The 16,308-nt window shown below is 40.5% G+C and overlaps 1 protein-coding gene across 5 annotated transcripts in view; it reads right to left on the minus strand.

Moving 5' to 3' along the window:
* LOC115891967 (histone H2B type 1-J) overlaps positions 1-16,308 on the minus strand; it is a 35,324-nt gene that overhangs the window by 11,484 nt on the left and 7,532 nt on the right. The window contains exon 3 of one of the 5 annotated variants that reach the window (XR_004056819.1): positions 13,143-13,160. The exons of the other annotated variants lie outside the window; for them this stretch is intronic. The gene's annotated coding sequence lies outside the window, so the exon portion shown is untranslated. Of the gene's footprint in view, positions 1-13,142; positions 13,161-16,308 lie in introns of those variants that run through there. 5 annotated transcript variants of the gene reach the window in all.

The raw sequence follows: 16,308 nt of genomic DNA on the forward strand, positions 1-16,308 counted from the left end.
TTCTGCTCCCTAGGAGTCACAAAGATATTTCCCTTTATTAACATTTAGAGGCTATCTTGTTCTACCTTTCACATTTAGATCTAAAATGCACCTAGAACTGATATTTATGTATAGTGGGAGGGAAAATCACCTGGAATATCTATCTATCTATCTATCTATCTATCTATCTATCTATCTATCTATCTAAATTCATTTATCTAGAAATAAGTATATTCATTTGGTATTAAAATGAGCCAGCACTTGGTGGGGGGCAGTGACTCATGCCTGTAATCCCAGCACTTTGGGAGGACAAGGCAGGTGGATCACTTGAGGTCAGGAGTTTGAGACCAGCCTGCCCAACATGGTGAAAGCATCTCTCTACTAAAAATACAAAAAATTAGCTGGGCGTGGTGGCACACACCTGTAGTCCCAGCTACTCAGGAGGGTGAGGCTCGAGAACTGCTTGAACCCCAGGGGGCAGAGGTTGCAGTGAGCTGAGATTGTGCCACTCTGCTCCAGCCTGGGTGATAGAGCGAAACTCTGTCTCAAAAAAAAAAAAGAAAAAGAAAAAGACCAATCATCATTTGTTGAAAAAAAACCCATCTTTTCCCTCTTTATTCTGCAGACTTACTTTTTCTATATACCAGATGCCCATATGTGCGGTCCTTTTCATTTCTGACTCTCTTCCTCTTGTCTATTTATCTAACTTAATAATCCCCCACGCTCTTATTTACTATAGCTTTATAAGTCTTGATATGTGGTAACAGAAAACTTGACCTATTCTTCTCCTTCAAGATTTGCTTGTTCTGTATTGCCTCTCTGTACTTACATATACATTTTGGAATTATTTTGTAAATTTCTGCCAAAAAAAAAGAGTAAGCTGCTGTGATTTTGGATAATATTTCCTGAATCTGTAGATCAGTTTGATTATAATAGGTATCTTTAAAATTATGAGATCTGGCCGGGCATGGTGGCTCACGTCTGTAATCTCAGTGCTTTGGGAGGCAGAGGTGGGCAGATCACTTGAGGCCAGGAGTTCGAGACCAGCCTGGCCAACATGGTGAAACTCCATCTCTAATAAAAATACAAAAATAAGCTGGGCATGGTGCCACATGCCTGTCATCCCAGCTACTTGGGAGGCTGAGGCACGAGAATCGCTTGAACTTGAAAGGCAGAGGTTGCAGTGAGCTGAGACCGCACCACTGCACTCCAGCCTGGGTGACAGAGTGAGATTCTATCTCAAAAATAATAATAATAACACACTAATAAAATAAAATAAAATGGTGAAATCTTACAATGTATATATTACCTTTCCATTATTTAGGTTTTCTCTAGTTTATCTCAATAGCATCACACAATCTTTCTACATAGAAATATGGCCAACATTTTACTAGGTATATTTCAGATATCTTTGGGTTTTTGTGCTAATACATGTGATATTATTTTTAAATTTTCATTTTATTAATACATTACATTTTAACTCATTTTTTATATCTGTTATAGAAAGCCTGATATTGGTTCATTGTGTGGATGCTGATACAAGGAGAAGCAGGCATGAATTTGAAACACTGTATTAGGAAGGGTTAGCCTCACATCAGGTGATGCAGGATACACATATGTGTACAAGACAATAGACTACCTAAAAAACTCAGTCTAAGTTATGACTGAGGCTTCCCTGCTCAACCAGCATGCCTCTTTCATGAATGAAGGATCTAAGCAGTGGTTCTCAACACACGGTGATTTTGCCCCATTGGGAGACTTTTTACAATGCATAGAGACATTTTTGTTGTCACAACTGGAGAGGAGATGCTACTGGCATCCAGTGGATAAAGGCCAGGGATGCTCCCAAACATAGTCCAATGCAAAGGACAGCTCTCCACGACAAACAATTTTCCAGTCCAAAACATCAATAGCTTCAAAGCTGAGAAACCCTGATACACTATGATATATATTAATATATACACATATATAGAGAGAAAATATATCAAATGACAATTTTAGTCTCTTTTGGATCAATACCCAACTCCTTTGCTGACACTCAAGACCCTCCATGCCCTCCACTTACCTTACTGCTCCTTAGAGTGAAGTTTCAGTCTCGCTCACCCATGTCATATGAATTCCTATCTCCAGTACATTTCTTAGGATCTTTATGTAACCTACCCTGCACCTTTAGCTTTGACTAATGTATACTTCTTCAAAGACTATTTCCAGGTCTACCCTTCTACATAGACTATAGAGAAAAGTGATTATTTGCTTCTCTCAACTCTGATATGTGATGCTTCCTCATATATCCAGCTAATAGGACATTTGCCCATGTTTACCTTCTTTTGGATTATAGTTCTCAAACTACCCCACTCGCTTGGGTAGAGTTGATCTGCTTCTGTCAAATATATACAGAAATATGTAGATCTCTTTTTCTAGCACATGATATCACTGAATAATAATTTGTTCCCAATGTGGTATCTTCTGATAAAATGAGAACTCAGGAAGTTTTTCTTCAAACAGAAAATATGCTGTATGATTTGCATGATTGTGTGTCCCCCCCAAATTCACACATTGAAATCCTAACCTCCAATATCATGGTATTAGGAGGTAGGGCCTTTGGGAGGTAATTAGACCATGAGGGTGGAGTCCTCTTGAATGGGATTAGCGTCTTTGTAAAAGAGACCCCAGAAGACTCTCTTACCTTCTTTCTGCCAGGTGAGAATACAATGAGAAGTCTGCAACCTGGAAGAGGGCCCCCACCAGAACCTGACCACACTTGGCACCCTGATCTTAAACTTTTAGCCTCCAGAACAGAGAGAAATAAATTCCTATGGTATATAAACCACCCAGTCTATGACTCTTTGTTATAGCAGCCTACACTGACTACAACATATACCAATCAAAATCAATTGTAGGCTGGGCGTGGTGGCTCATGTCTGTAATCCCAGCACTTTGGGAGGCCAAGGCAGGCAGATCACTTGAGATCAGGAGCTGGAGTTTGAGACCAGCCTGGCCAACATGGTGAAACCCCGTCTCGACTAAAAATACAAAAATTATCCAGGCATGGTAGCAGGTGCCTGTAATCCCAGCTACTCAGGAGACTGAGGCAGGAGAATCGTTTGAACCTGGGAGGTGGAGGTTGCAGTGAGCCAAGATGGCTCCACTTAATTGTATACTTATACACTGTGGTGTTCTCTTTCTCTTCTATACATTCTCCACTACACAGCTTTAATGCAACCTATCCTGGGGCCATAGGAAAAAACTCCTGCTATCAGACACAACTTGAATCAAATATAATACTAACAGAATATTTAAAAACACTAACAGAGACCTAGAGTGACACAGAGACAGATTAGCACCTAGAGACACACCATGTGAGAAACAGACATGCCATGAAACAAACACAATCACACCCCCACACATTATGATAAGGCATTCAGGGCCAACATGTACCAGACACTGAGCTAAGCACTTCCTAGTCAAATTCACATGACATTGTCATAAAAAATTATGAGACAGGTACAAATAATTTCCACTTAAAAGTGTATAAATCCAAGGCACAAAAATATAATTTTCCCAAGGTCATCAAATGATAAATTGGGGTCAGGGTGGGAATTTTACCTGTCTGATCTTTGATCTTAATTACTACTCTGAAGTGTCCCCTTCCCCAAGTTATAATGAGGCTGGTTTCTTCTCTTTCTTCAGATTTCAGGTCTAAGAGGTCTTTCAAGATTCCACAGTTAAAGAGCCAACATTGCCTTGCTTCATTGTCTTTTAGAACCCACGACTATTTGGAAGTATTAATTATCTTCTACTTTTTTATAGCTGCTTGCCCTTCCAAGAGTTAGGCAAGAGAGACTTCCTTCATCTAGGATTGCCAGATATAGCATATAAAAATATAAAATGCCCACTTAAATTCGAACTTCAGATTTTTAACATATCTCATGCATTATTTGAGAGTTACTTATATTAAATACTTATATTCATTGTTTATTTGAAATTCAAATGTAATAGGACATCCTATATTTTATGTGGCAACCCTCTCCATCATAGTCAACCCATCTATGGAGTTTTTCATATAGTTGTTTTTTTCTGTTTGGTTGCTTGGGTTTTTATTTTTATTTTTTTTCTGCGATACAGTCTCGCCCTCTCGCCCTGGCTGGAGTGCAATGGCGCAATCTCGGCTCACTGCAACCTCCACCTCCCAGGTTCAAGCAATTCTCCTGCCTTAGCCTCCCAAGTACCTGGGATTACAGGCGTGTGCCACCAGGCCCAGTTAATTTTTTTTTTTTTTTGTATCTTTAGTAGAGATGGGGTTTCACCATGTTGGCCAGGCTGGTCTCAAACCCCTGACCTCGTGATCCACCTACCTTGGACTCCCAAAGTGCTGAGATTACAGGCATGAGCCACTGCGCCCGGCCTCGTATAGTTGTTTTTAAATGTATACCTTCAATGTAGAAATAGAATAAGTATTTCTATGGCTATGGTTCAGGAAATCCATGTAACTGCTTGAATTGGGTGCAGGAACTGGCATTTTTACAGATTTGCAGGGAGAATGTTCACAGATATTTCTAGATAAACAAATGGATCAATGCTTTTTACCTTTGCTCTCTTACCAAGTGGGCACTAGCTCCTTTTTAAGTAGGATTTTTCCTTAGAACTTTCTCAGACGTGATGATTCCCTAGCTGTTCTTACATAAACCTCCTCCTTAACTCCCTTTGCTTTATAGAAAGACATAGAGAGACAAGCTGTTTGTGAAAGGAGTCTGAAGATGTGGATCCTCATGGTGGACTCCTCTTCCACTGTGTCTTCTTTCTCACCACCATACCCTGCTATTTTTTATATTTTTAGTAGAGACAGGGTTTCATCATATTGGCCAGGCTGGTCTCAAACTCCTGACCTCGTGATCCATCTGCCTTGTCCTCCCAAAGTGCTGGGATTACAGGCGCGAGCCACCGTGCCTGACCAGAAAACCTTGTTTTAACAGAGAGAACCATTCTTTAGAAAGACTATTATAAACAGTTCCCTTTTAATTATTCCTAAGAATCATATACAAAATTCCTTTTATATATTCCCCTTCACAAACCTTGTCACAACTTACAGAGACCATCTGTGACATGCTTGGACTTTCTGACTTGTCCTATACCACCTCTTCCTTAAATACCTAGTTGTTTGATTCTAGAACAAGAGTTTATCATATAAGATTTCCTTTCCTACTGCAATAGTCCTCTCATGTTGATTTTTTAATTGAAGATCCTTTTTCATAGACAGTTATACTCTTTTATTTATAACTTTCCTTTATACAATTATTCTTTATAACCTTCCTTACCAAAAATACATCTCCACATCCATAACTTTCTTCACATCTCTCTCCTACTTAAAGATTCCTTATTTCATAACCTTTTCTAATCCATAATTTGAATCAACCTTTAGATAGTTTCTGAATTTGACAAAATTATCTCATTAAGAACACATTTTAACTAAATATTTTTATTTAGCACTTCAAAAGTTACCTAACACTCTTCCATGGAGATGGGAAGGTGTCCAGTGGGAGCTGTGGGGAATCTTGGGTCCCATCGGTCTTGTTTTCTCAGCCATTATGGGTTTAGGTAGCCTAGGCTCCCTTTGAAGCTTAGAACAGTCCCTTTTTCAATGGCCCTCTTGCTTAAAGAAGGCACAGAGCTCAGCAAGTTTGGGACTCTCATCTGGGCATCTGAGATGCTGATCTCAAATTTCCTCAGGCTGGCTAACCCTGAGGTGGGAGAGGGTGCTTAAAGTAGTCATTAACAATTGCATTTTGTCTATTATTTCTTTTGGTTCTCTCTGCCTGTTTTGATCTGTGCCTATTGTTGTAAACTGTAAAGGCCATATTTAAAAATTGGCTTATAGGAGTTTGAGTTTCCCATTTCTGCCTTTTATAGCTTCCTCCTAACATCAAGGACAGATTGAGTGATAAAAGAGTTTGCCTTCCTGAGGAGTCTATCTGGCAATATTTCCTGAGTGCCTCAACCAAACAGCCCTGACTAGAATAGGATTTTTATCCTCCCCTAGAGTTACTTCTCTAACCTTGTCATAATTAACTGGATTAAGCACACTTTCATATCTTCTATTAAACAAGATACCTATGATTTCTACATTTGAGATCTCAGTAACCCCTCTGGTAATCCCATTCGGGGTCCAAATCCGGGAGTGCACTCCCCACATACAGTAAATGGCATGATCCTGGTTACAAGCAGTCATTCCATCAGCATATTCTCAGGCAGTATTCAAAAATCCCTTGTTTCTCCTCTACAGCACAGCAGGTGGACACTATTTGCAAATCATGCCAAGTTACATCAAACTACAAGCTTCCCTGGATCCTCTGATACCAGCCAACGTTTCCCGTGCATAAAGCTAAATTAGACATGGAAAAAGGCACAAGTACTATTCCCGCCATTAGCAATGTCTCAATCTCTCACAACACATGTAAATTTGATTTTAAGGGCTGATAAAGGGCCTCATTCCTGGTGAGACTGGTTGGACTTATTTCCTCAGGCAGTATGGCACGTAGGCTGTAGTTAGTTGGTTAAAGCAGAGGGGTGCCTGATGAAGTTGGGATGGAATCCTATACTGGAGAACTGGCAGGACCCCCTTCCTCATATCAAGGCACCAAGGTGGCTCCAGGGAGAGTGAACCATTTTTAGGCCAAATTTCTTGGGAAATTAATTTGTACTAAAGAGTGTTAGCAGGGAAAATGAGTTTTTAAGACATCAAATTTGAATTTTCTTTAATCGCCTAGAAAGCATCCTGAAAAAGTGTTTCAGGATGCTCACTGTTGTTATGTCTATCAGAGATACTACTAAACCCAGAAATCCTCTAAGTCCAGGGAGTCCAGTTACTTTCCCTTTCAAATTTCCACCTCCCTTTCCTTCAAGAGCAGTAGGACAATTACCACTGACTCCTGCCAAAAGAACATGGGTATCAAGAATTAGGTGCCACAAAAGTGAAAGATGAGTGGGCTGGCAACTACCATCACTAGCCAATGGAATGTTACAAAGAAGGCACTTTAAATATGGAAGTAAAAAAATGCTGACCAAATTAAGAACCCTTATTGGAAATTTAAACCACGATCTTAGAAAGGTGACCAAAAAACAAAGCCCCTAGGGCGGGACTCTCAATTCTAATGCCATGTAGAGTAGGACTGACAATAACCCAATAAATTCCCCCTAGAGTGGGACTCTAACCAGTCCTAGAAGGAACATGGCTCTGGCATACAACCACGCATTTAGGAACTGAATGGTAATATCAAGTAGCCAGTCATAGATTTAATAGACGATGGTCAAAGAGGGGGCAATGGGTACGTAATCTGAATATGGGACTAGCTGGAGGCCCCATTTTCATTTCCTGGTTTACCCAGAAAGGTCAGTATGGCAAGGAAATCACAGAAACCACATGGTGCCAACTGGCCATTAATTTGGGTCCAGGCAAAGGCTTCCAAAGCTTCGGTGTACAACCAGTAAGTCACCAAGGAAACATGGTTCTGAAAAGAGCCTTTGGCTAGTATACAGCATTACAGCATCACAACTCCAAACTTTATCTTGATGGTCAACCTTGATGCTCATCTTGATGCTCCCTTCGTGGTCTCTTCATTTTGATGGTTCCTTCCTTTATGGTCACCAGGCTGACACAGGTGAGCCCCAAAATGGGGACTTACCCAATTTTGGAGGGTTTGTGGCTTCAGAGTTAACTTAAAAACACTTTCTAGACCAACAGGAAGCAGCAAACTGCTCCATAAACAAAGGGCAACCTGTGTGCTAACCCACAGGTAGCACAGCCTGGAGTAGCAGTGTACAGAAAAGTGAGTGCTCCACAGAGCACAAGCTAACCCACAGGCAGAGCAGCCAAGTAGCATCATGCAGCAAAGTGGGCGCTCCACACAGCACAAGCTAACCCACAGGCAGAACAGCCTGGAGTAGCAGTGTACAGCAAAGTGGGTGCTCCACAGAGCACAGCTCACCCACAGGCAGAGCAGCCCAGAGTAGCAGCATGCAGCATAATAGGTGCTCCACAGAGCAAGGCTCACCCATAGACAGAGCATCGCAGAGTAGCAGCATAGTACAGCAAAGTGGGTGCTCCACAAAGCAAGGTTAACCCATAGGCAGAGAAGCCTACAGCAACCGTGTACAGCAAGGTGGATGCTGCAGAAAGCACAACTAACCCACAGGCAGAACAGCCCAGAATAGCAGTGTACAGCAAAGTGGATGCTCCACCAGTAGAACAGACAGGAAGGGGAGGAGCAGTGTTTAGCAACAGGAGCAGTCCAGAGCAGGAGTCAGAGCAGGAGCCAGAACTGAAGAAACAGCCACAGTGAAGCACACAGGCTAGCTATATTTATACCCACTATTAATTATATGCTAATTAAGTGGCGTGTTATTCAGAATTTTCTAGAAAAGGGGCAGTGGGGAGCTCCCAGAAACCTATAAGGTAACTTCTGAGTCATGTCCATGGCATTTGTAAACTGTCATGGCGCTGGTGGGAGTGTCATTGTTCTAATGAGCCATGAGGGCAACTAGAGGTTGCTTTGTCACTATCTGCTGGTTTCAGCCGGTTTTTTTGTTTTGTATTATTTTGTTTCAGACTGAGTCTGGCTCTATCACCCAGGCTGGAGTGCAGTGGCTTGATCTTGGCTCACTGCAACCTCCACCTCCCGGGTTCAAGCAATTCTTGCGCCTCAGCCTCCCTAGTAGCTGGTATTACAGGTGCGTGCCACCACACCCAGCTAATTTCTGTATTTTTAGTAGAGATGGGGTTTCACCATATTGGCCAGGCTGGTCTAGAACTCCTGACCTTAGGTGATCTGCCCACATCAGCCTCCTGAAGTGTTGTGATTACAGGTGTGAGCCACTGTGCCCAGCCCACGTTTTTTGTTTTTGAGACAGGGTCTTGCTCTGTCACCCCAGTGGAGTGCAGTGCCACAATCATAACTCACTGCTGCCTTGATCTCCCAGGCTCAAGCAATCCTCCTATCACAGCCTCCCAAAGCACTGGGATTGTAGGTGTGAGCCACCACTCTGCGGAGATTTTTTTTTTTTTTTTACTGCATCCTGGTTTTGATCAGCACGGTCATTACTGGTGCTTGGAAAAACTGATCTCCTACCTCACTTTGGAAAACTCTTTTAGAGATTAAGTATATGACTATTTATAAAGAGCTTAGTACAGTGACTGAAACCAATGATCAATTATTTAAAGTTGCTTTACTCTTGTTAGTGTCATTATTAAATTTTTTTGTTCTTTTCATTATTCTGTATCCCATGTTGTTGTATTTTCACAGTGAATATGAGTCTGCATCCAGTTATGGCCAATGACTTCATATTCTTTTGTGATCTATGGAGTGTCAGATGTGAGTACATTCAGACAAGACAAGACCACCAGAAACCACTGAGATATATTCATCTCTGCTGCTTGTGATCTGGGGTCCTCCTGCTTCCCCTCTGGCTGCTACTATTCTAACAGAAGTAGAAGGAACAACAGAATGGGCAGTGGGCATAATTTTGTTGTATCTTTTTTTTTTTAGAATTACTACTTTTTTTTTACATTTTTGCTTTTAAAAATAGTTTTGCTAAAGTCTAATTGGCATATGATAAACTGCACATAAAGTATACATGTTAACGAGTGTGACATAAGTATTCATATGAACCCATTACCCCAATCAAGACACTGAACTTGCTGGACGCGGTGGCTCACGCCTGTAATCCCAGCACTTTAGGAGGCCATGGTGGGCGAATCACGTGACATCAGGAGTTCGAGACCAGCCTGACTAACATGGTGAAACCCTGTCTCTACTAAAAATACAAAAATTAGCCAGGCATGGTGGCACATGCCTGTAATCCCAACAACTCGGGAGGCTGAAGCAGGAGAACCACTTGAACCTGAGAGGCAGAGATTGCAGGGAGCCGAGATCACGCCATTGCACTTTAGCCTGGACAACAGAGCAACATTCCATCTCAAAAAAAAAAAAAAAAAAAAAAAAAAAAGACAGTGAACTTATCCATCACCTCTAAAATGGACTTGTCTCCCTTTGTAATATCTTTCTCCTGTTTCACTTTATCCCCTATCTCAAAGGAATCACTGATCTAACCTTTGTCACTGTAGATTAGTTTATACTTTCTACAGTTTTGTAAAAATAGAATCCAGTATGTACTGTATTTTGATCAGTTTCTTTTACTCAGCAAAATTATTTACTCAGCAATCCTTGCTGGTTTCATGACTTAAGTGGTCGTGTGGGGAAAGTCCACATGGCCAGGAGCTTCAAGCTTCTCTAGGAAGTGTGGGCAGCCTCTCAGAGTTAAAGGCATCTTCCAGTCAGCAACCAGCAAGAAGCTGGTGTCCTCATACCTAAACCTGCGAGGAAATGAATTCTTCTACCTGAGTGAGCTTGGACATGGATTCTTCCCCAGTCAAGTGTCTAGGTGAGAATGCATCCTGGTGGGACACTTTAATTAGTCTTGTGAGACCCTAAGCAAAGGACCTAGCTAAGTCATGCCCAGACTCCTGATCATTTATTATCCTGAGATAATAAATGTGTGTTGTTTTGAGACCCTGAAGTTTGTGCTAATGTATTTTGCAGCAATAAAAAACTAGCATATTTTAGGCTGGGCACAGTGGCTAACACTGTAATCCTAGTGCTTTGGGAGCCCTAGGTAGGAGGATCAGTTGAGACCAGGAGTTCAAGACCAGCCTGGGTAATACAGTGAGAAACCGCACCCACCCCTCCAACCCTTTGTCTCCACAAAAAAAATTTAAAAAATTAGTTGGGTGTGGTGGCACACACTTATAGTCCCAGCTACTCAGGAGGCTGAGGTAGGAGGATGGTTTGAACCCAGGAGTTCGAGGCTGCAGTGAGCTATGATTGCACCACTGTGCCCCAGCCTGGGTGACAAAGTGAGACTCCATCTCAAACAAAAAGAAAAAGAAGAGTGACATTTTGAATCAAGTTTGTTTCTTTTGTTGCTTAGTAGTATTTCTTTGCAGGGATATACCACAATATTTTAGCCATTCATCTATTGATAAACATTTGTATTATTTCCAGATTTAGCTAATACAAATAAAGCTATTATGAGTATTTTTGTACAAATCTTTATATGGACACATATTTCCTTTTCTCTTGAGTAGATACCTAGAAGTGCCATGGCTGAATCATATGGTAGTTAGTTATATGATTAACTTTTTAAGAACCTATCAAAATGTTTTCCATAAGTTTTTACATGCATAGGACAAATTTATGAGAGTTCCAGTTCCTCCATGTCCTTTCCAATACTTGACCCTCAGTCTTTTAAATTTTAGGCATTCTAATAGGTGTGTAGTGGTATTTGATTGTGATTTTAGTTTACATTTCCCAAATGACTAATGATAAAGTATTTTCCTGTGCTTATTTGCTAACAATACAGTTTCTTTGAAGTGTTGCCCACTTATTTAACTGGGTTGTTTATCCTCTTAGTGTTGAGAGTACTATATTAAGCATTGTTCATTCTGGATATTAGTCCTTTATCAGGTAAGTGCATTTACAAGTATTTCCCCGAGTTTGTGGCCTCATTTTTCATTTTCTTAACACTGACTTTCAAAGAACTATTTTTAATTTTGAAGAAATCCAATGCATCAGTTTGTTCTTTTATGGATTCTGGTGTCATATCTAAGAAATCTTTGCCTGATCCAGTGTCACAAAAATTTCTCATATTTTCTTGTAGACGTCTTGTAGTTTTAGGTTTTATGCTTAAATGTATGAACCATTTTAATTTTCACAAGGTATAGACACAAGTTCTTATATATATATATTACATATTATATATCTATATTTTGCATGTGGATATTCAATTTTTCTAACACTATTTGTTGAAAAGACTATCCTTTTTCCACCAGGATGCCTTTGGGCCTCTTTCAAACATCCGTTGTTTATATACATGTTGGTTTGCTTCTGGATTCTCTATTGTGCTCCACTGACCTACTTGCCTATCTTACAACTATACCATGCTGTCTGGCTTTCTGAAGCTTTATAATAATTCTGTGAAATGAGTAGTTGATAGCCATCCAGCTTTGTTCTTCTTTTTCAGAGTTGTTTGGCAACTGTAGATCCTTTTCAGTTCCACATTAATTTTGGAATCGGATTATCAATTTCTGCAAATAAACCTCCTGGGTTTTGACTGGGTTAGTGTTGAATTTGTATATTAGTTTGGGAATAACTGTTATCATAACAATACTGAATTTTCTGGTCTAAAAGCAAGTTTTATCTCTCCAAGTATTAACATCTTCTTCGATTTCTCTCAGAAATATTTTGTAGTTTTCAGCGTATAGATATTTCACATCTTGTCTCAAACTTATCCCTAAGTATTTCATATTTTAATTTTATTATAACATTTTTAAACATTTTATTTCTGATTGTTGCTAGTATACACAAATGCAGTTCAGTTTTTTATATTGATCTTGCATCCCACAGACTTTCTGAACTCAAGCATTCACTCTAGTAGCTTTTTGTACATTCTGTCTGATTTTCTACATGACATGGCTATGTCATTTGAGAATAATGGTTAAGTGCTATCTTTACAATTTGGATGATTCTTACTTCTTTCCTTCCAATTTTCTTTCCTTCTTTTCTTTCCTCCTTCTTTTTGCCCCTAATTTCACTAGCTAGAATTTCCAATACAACATTGAATAGAAGTGGTGAAAGTGAACATGACTATCTTGTTTACGACCGTAGGGGGAAAACATTCAGTCTTTAAGTATAATGTTAGTTGTAGATATTTTGTAAATACTCTTTATCACATAAGGAAGTTCTCCTCTATTTCTAGTTTACTGAGAGTTTTCATCAATAATGAATGTTGAATTATGTCAAATGCTTTTTCTGCCTTATAGTGTGACAGTCCTCCACCAGCTTGCTTAAGGGTGATATCTGCTACTTGAACATCATTTACAGAACATGGTGAGTTAACCAAATATTTTACCATGTATGTATAAATCTCAATAAAACAAAGAAATTTTAGAGTTCAAATCTATAAACTTTAAAGTATTGACTTTGTAATATGATTAATTTAAAAGTAAATTAAAATATATGAGTTTGTACCTGGCATGGTGGCTCACATCTGTATTCCCAGCATTTGGGAGGCTGAGGTGGGCAGATCACGGGTTTGTCGAAACCAGCCTCAATAACATGGAAAAACCCTGTCTTTACCAAAAAAAAGAAAGAAAAAAAAAATTGGCCAGGTATAGTCCCAGGTACTTGGGAGGCTGAGGTGGGAGGATCGCTTGAGCCTGGGAGGCAGAGGTTTCAGTGAGCCATGAATGCGTCACTGCACTACAGCCTGAACAGTGCCAGACCCTGTCTTAAAAAGAAAATATATATGTATATTAGTTTGATAAACTCCAATATAACTTTTTTACATAAAATTGACTTTTTAAATTTTATAAATATAAATATTTAAATATGTTATTTAAATCCAATTTTGCTGGAAAGCCTAAACACAATGTGGAAGCTATTGACTTGTCTATTATCAATCTTACATACTATTATAAAACAAATGCTATGCCATTATAGCTTCTCCCAACTATCCAAATGCTTGTGGGTCAGGTGTGAAACCTACAAGATGAAGAAAATGAGGCTTTATCTAGGGGTGACAGTTTTGTGGAAAGAAATGAGTATCAGGGAAGGCTACACAATGCAAAAACAAAATTCTGTGTGGACTTGAACCCAAGGCATTTAGCTTACCAGACAAGTAAGCGGAATGACAAAGCAACAATTCCCTGTCATAAAAGTTAATTTATTTGATATTATAGTTAGACATTTAAAAACACACCAGAAGAATTTTAGAGTTTGAAAATGACAAGTCGCATTTTGTTTTGAGCAGGAAACATATCAAGACAAACTTACTTCATACAAGACATTATTGTAATCCCAGTGACTCAGGAGACCCAAGCAGGAGGACCACTTCAGGCCAGGAATTTGAGATTAGCCTAGACAACATAGCGAGATCTTGTCTCTAAGAAAATAAATTAGTCATTGTAGTAGCACACACCTGTAGTTCTAGTTACCTGGGAGGCTGAGTTAGGAGGACAACTTGAGCCTAGGAGTTTGAGGCTGCAGTGAACCATGATCCCGCCACTGCACTCCAGCCTAGGTGACAGATCAAGACCCCATTTCTGGGAGGATGGGAAAACCAGACATTGACAAGGCCTGAGCAGAGCAGGCTGCCAACTGTAGAAATTGCAAGTTACAAAGAAATTCTCTGTTTTCTACCTTGACATCTATAAAAAGTTGCTCTAAAGAAAAAGAACCAGCTCTGGCCAGGCATGGTAGCTCACACCTGTAATTCCAGCACTTTGGGACGCCAGGGCAGGTGGATCACTTGAGGTCAGGAGTTTGAGACCAAGCCTGGCCAACATGGTGAAACCCTGTCTCTACTACAAATACAAAAACTAGTGGGGTGTGGTGGTGCTCGCCTATAGTCCCAGCTCTCAGGAGGCTGAGGCAGAATTGCTTGAATCAGGGAGGTGGAGGTTGCAGTGAGTCGAGATTGTGCCACTGCCCTCCAGCCTAGGTGACAGAGCAACACAGAAGAGAAGAGAAGAGAAAAGAAGACAAGAGAAGACAAGAGAAAAGAGAAGAGAAGAGAACTAGTTATTTCCACTGTTTTCAGAACAAATCAACAGACTAAAGTTAACTCGTGTTGACAGTATGTGAGGTTACAATGTGATACTTATTGTTCTTGAGGAGATGGAAATGTTCAGAAAAGAAGCCACACAAAGTACATGGCAGAAGAGCAAAAATGCAAAACAGGCTTAAAGAACCATGAGAGTTTAGAAAAAAGCAATAGATCAAAGGGATCAAGAATGGGCATTAGAAGATGAAACTGAAGACAGAATAGGGAGTAGGTTCCAGGCATGGAAACAGGACATTCTCTATGAGGAAAAGAGAACAACCTGTTTAGTTGGGCATGAAACATACATTCTCGGTAGAAATAATTTTTTTTTTCCTGAGACGGCATCTAGCTCAATCACCCAAGCTGGAGTTCAGTGGCACAATCTTGGTTCACTGCAACCTCCGCCTCCCAGATGCAAGCGATTCGCCTGCCTCAGTCTCTGAGTAGCTGGGATTACAGGCACCTGCCACCACGCCTAGCTAATTTTTGTATTTTTAGTAGAGACGGGGTTTCACTGTCCTGGCCAGGCTGGTCTTGAACTCCTGACCTCATGCCGATTACAGGCACCTGCCACCACGCCTAGCTAATTTTTGTATTTTTGGTAGAGACGGGGTTTCACTGTCCTGGCCAGGCTGGTCTTGAACTCCTGACCTCATACCTGATCCACCTGCCGCAGCCTCCCAAAGTGCTGGGATTACAGGCATGAGCCACCACGCCCGGCCCGGTAGAAATAATTTTTCATAACTTGGCTAGAAAAATGTATATAGCGACAAGTAATGGTTTAAAACCCAGACTAAAAGGATAGAAGCTCTTTTGAAAAACTTTTTAAGAAGTTGCTTTCTCAAACTAACCTTTGAAATGTATTTCTTATCTGTCAGGAAGGTTGGAAGATGGGAAGCTTAGAAGTGGAGAAACCAGAAACTTTTCAAATAAGAGCCCCAGATGCTAGGCCATGTTCCTTCATCCTCTGAAGTCAGCAGTGAATACATGTGACACAGCATTTCCTCCACTATGCTATGTGCCACGAATCCATGAAGGAATGAATGAAAAGAAAGCAAATGTGCGGGAATAATCTATATGAGTTGGCAAGTCATTGGAGGTGGAGATGTATGTCTAATGGGTGGGAATGCACAAATCTGTAAATATGTGTCAAGTGAACCGTTGGGTACATGCGGACAAGGAATGTGGAGGGAACATGAGCTGATACGTGAGAAGGAGCACATTTCAGAATCAAAATTATTCTGCTTTCTAGTACTGGCTTTGCCACTTATCAATCTTGTGACTTAAGGATGTTTTCTACTCTAAGTCTCAGCTTTATCTCTAAAATGAGGATAATGATACATGTTTGTGAAAAAAATTAAGTTGGATAAAATAAAACAATGTAAATGACTCTTTTTTTTTTTTTTTTTTGAGACAGTCTTGCTCTGTTACCCAGGCTGGAGTGCAGTGGCACCATCTCGGCTCACTGCAAACTCCGCCTCCTGGGTTCACGCCATTCTCCTGCCTTGGCCTCCCAATAAGCTGGGACTACAGGCTCCTGCCACGCCAGGCTAATTTTTTGTATTTTTAGTAGAGACGGGGTTTCACCGTGTTAGCCAGGATGGTCTAGATCCCCTGACCTCATGATTCGCCCACCTTGGCTTCCCAGAGTGCTGTGATTACAGGCATAAGTCACCG

Source organism: Rhinopithecus roxellana, chromosome 4 (genome assembly GCF_007565055.1).
Source record: "Rhinopithecus roxellana isolate Shanxi Qingling chromosome 4, ASM756505v1, whole genome shotgun sequence".
In the NCBI taxonomy this organism is placed as follows: Eukaryota; Metazoa; Chordata; class Mammalia; order Primates; family Cercopithecidae; genus Rhinopithecus; species Rhinopithecus roxellana.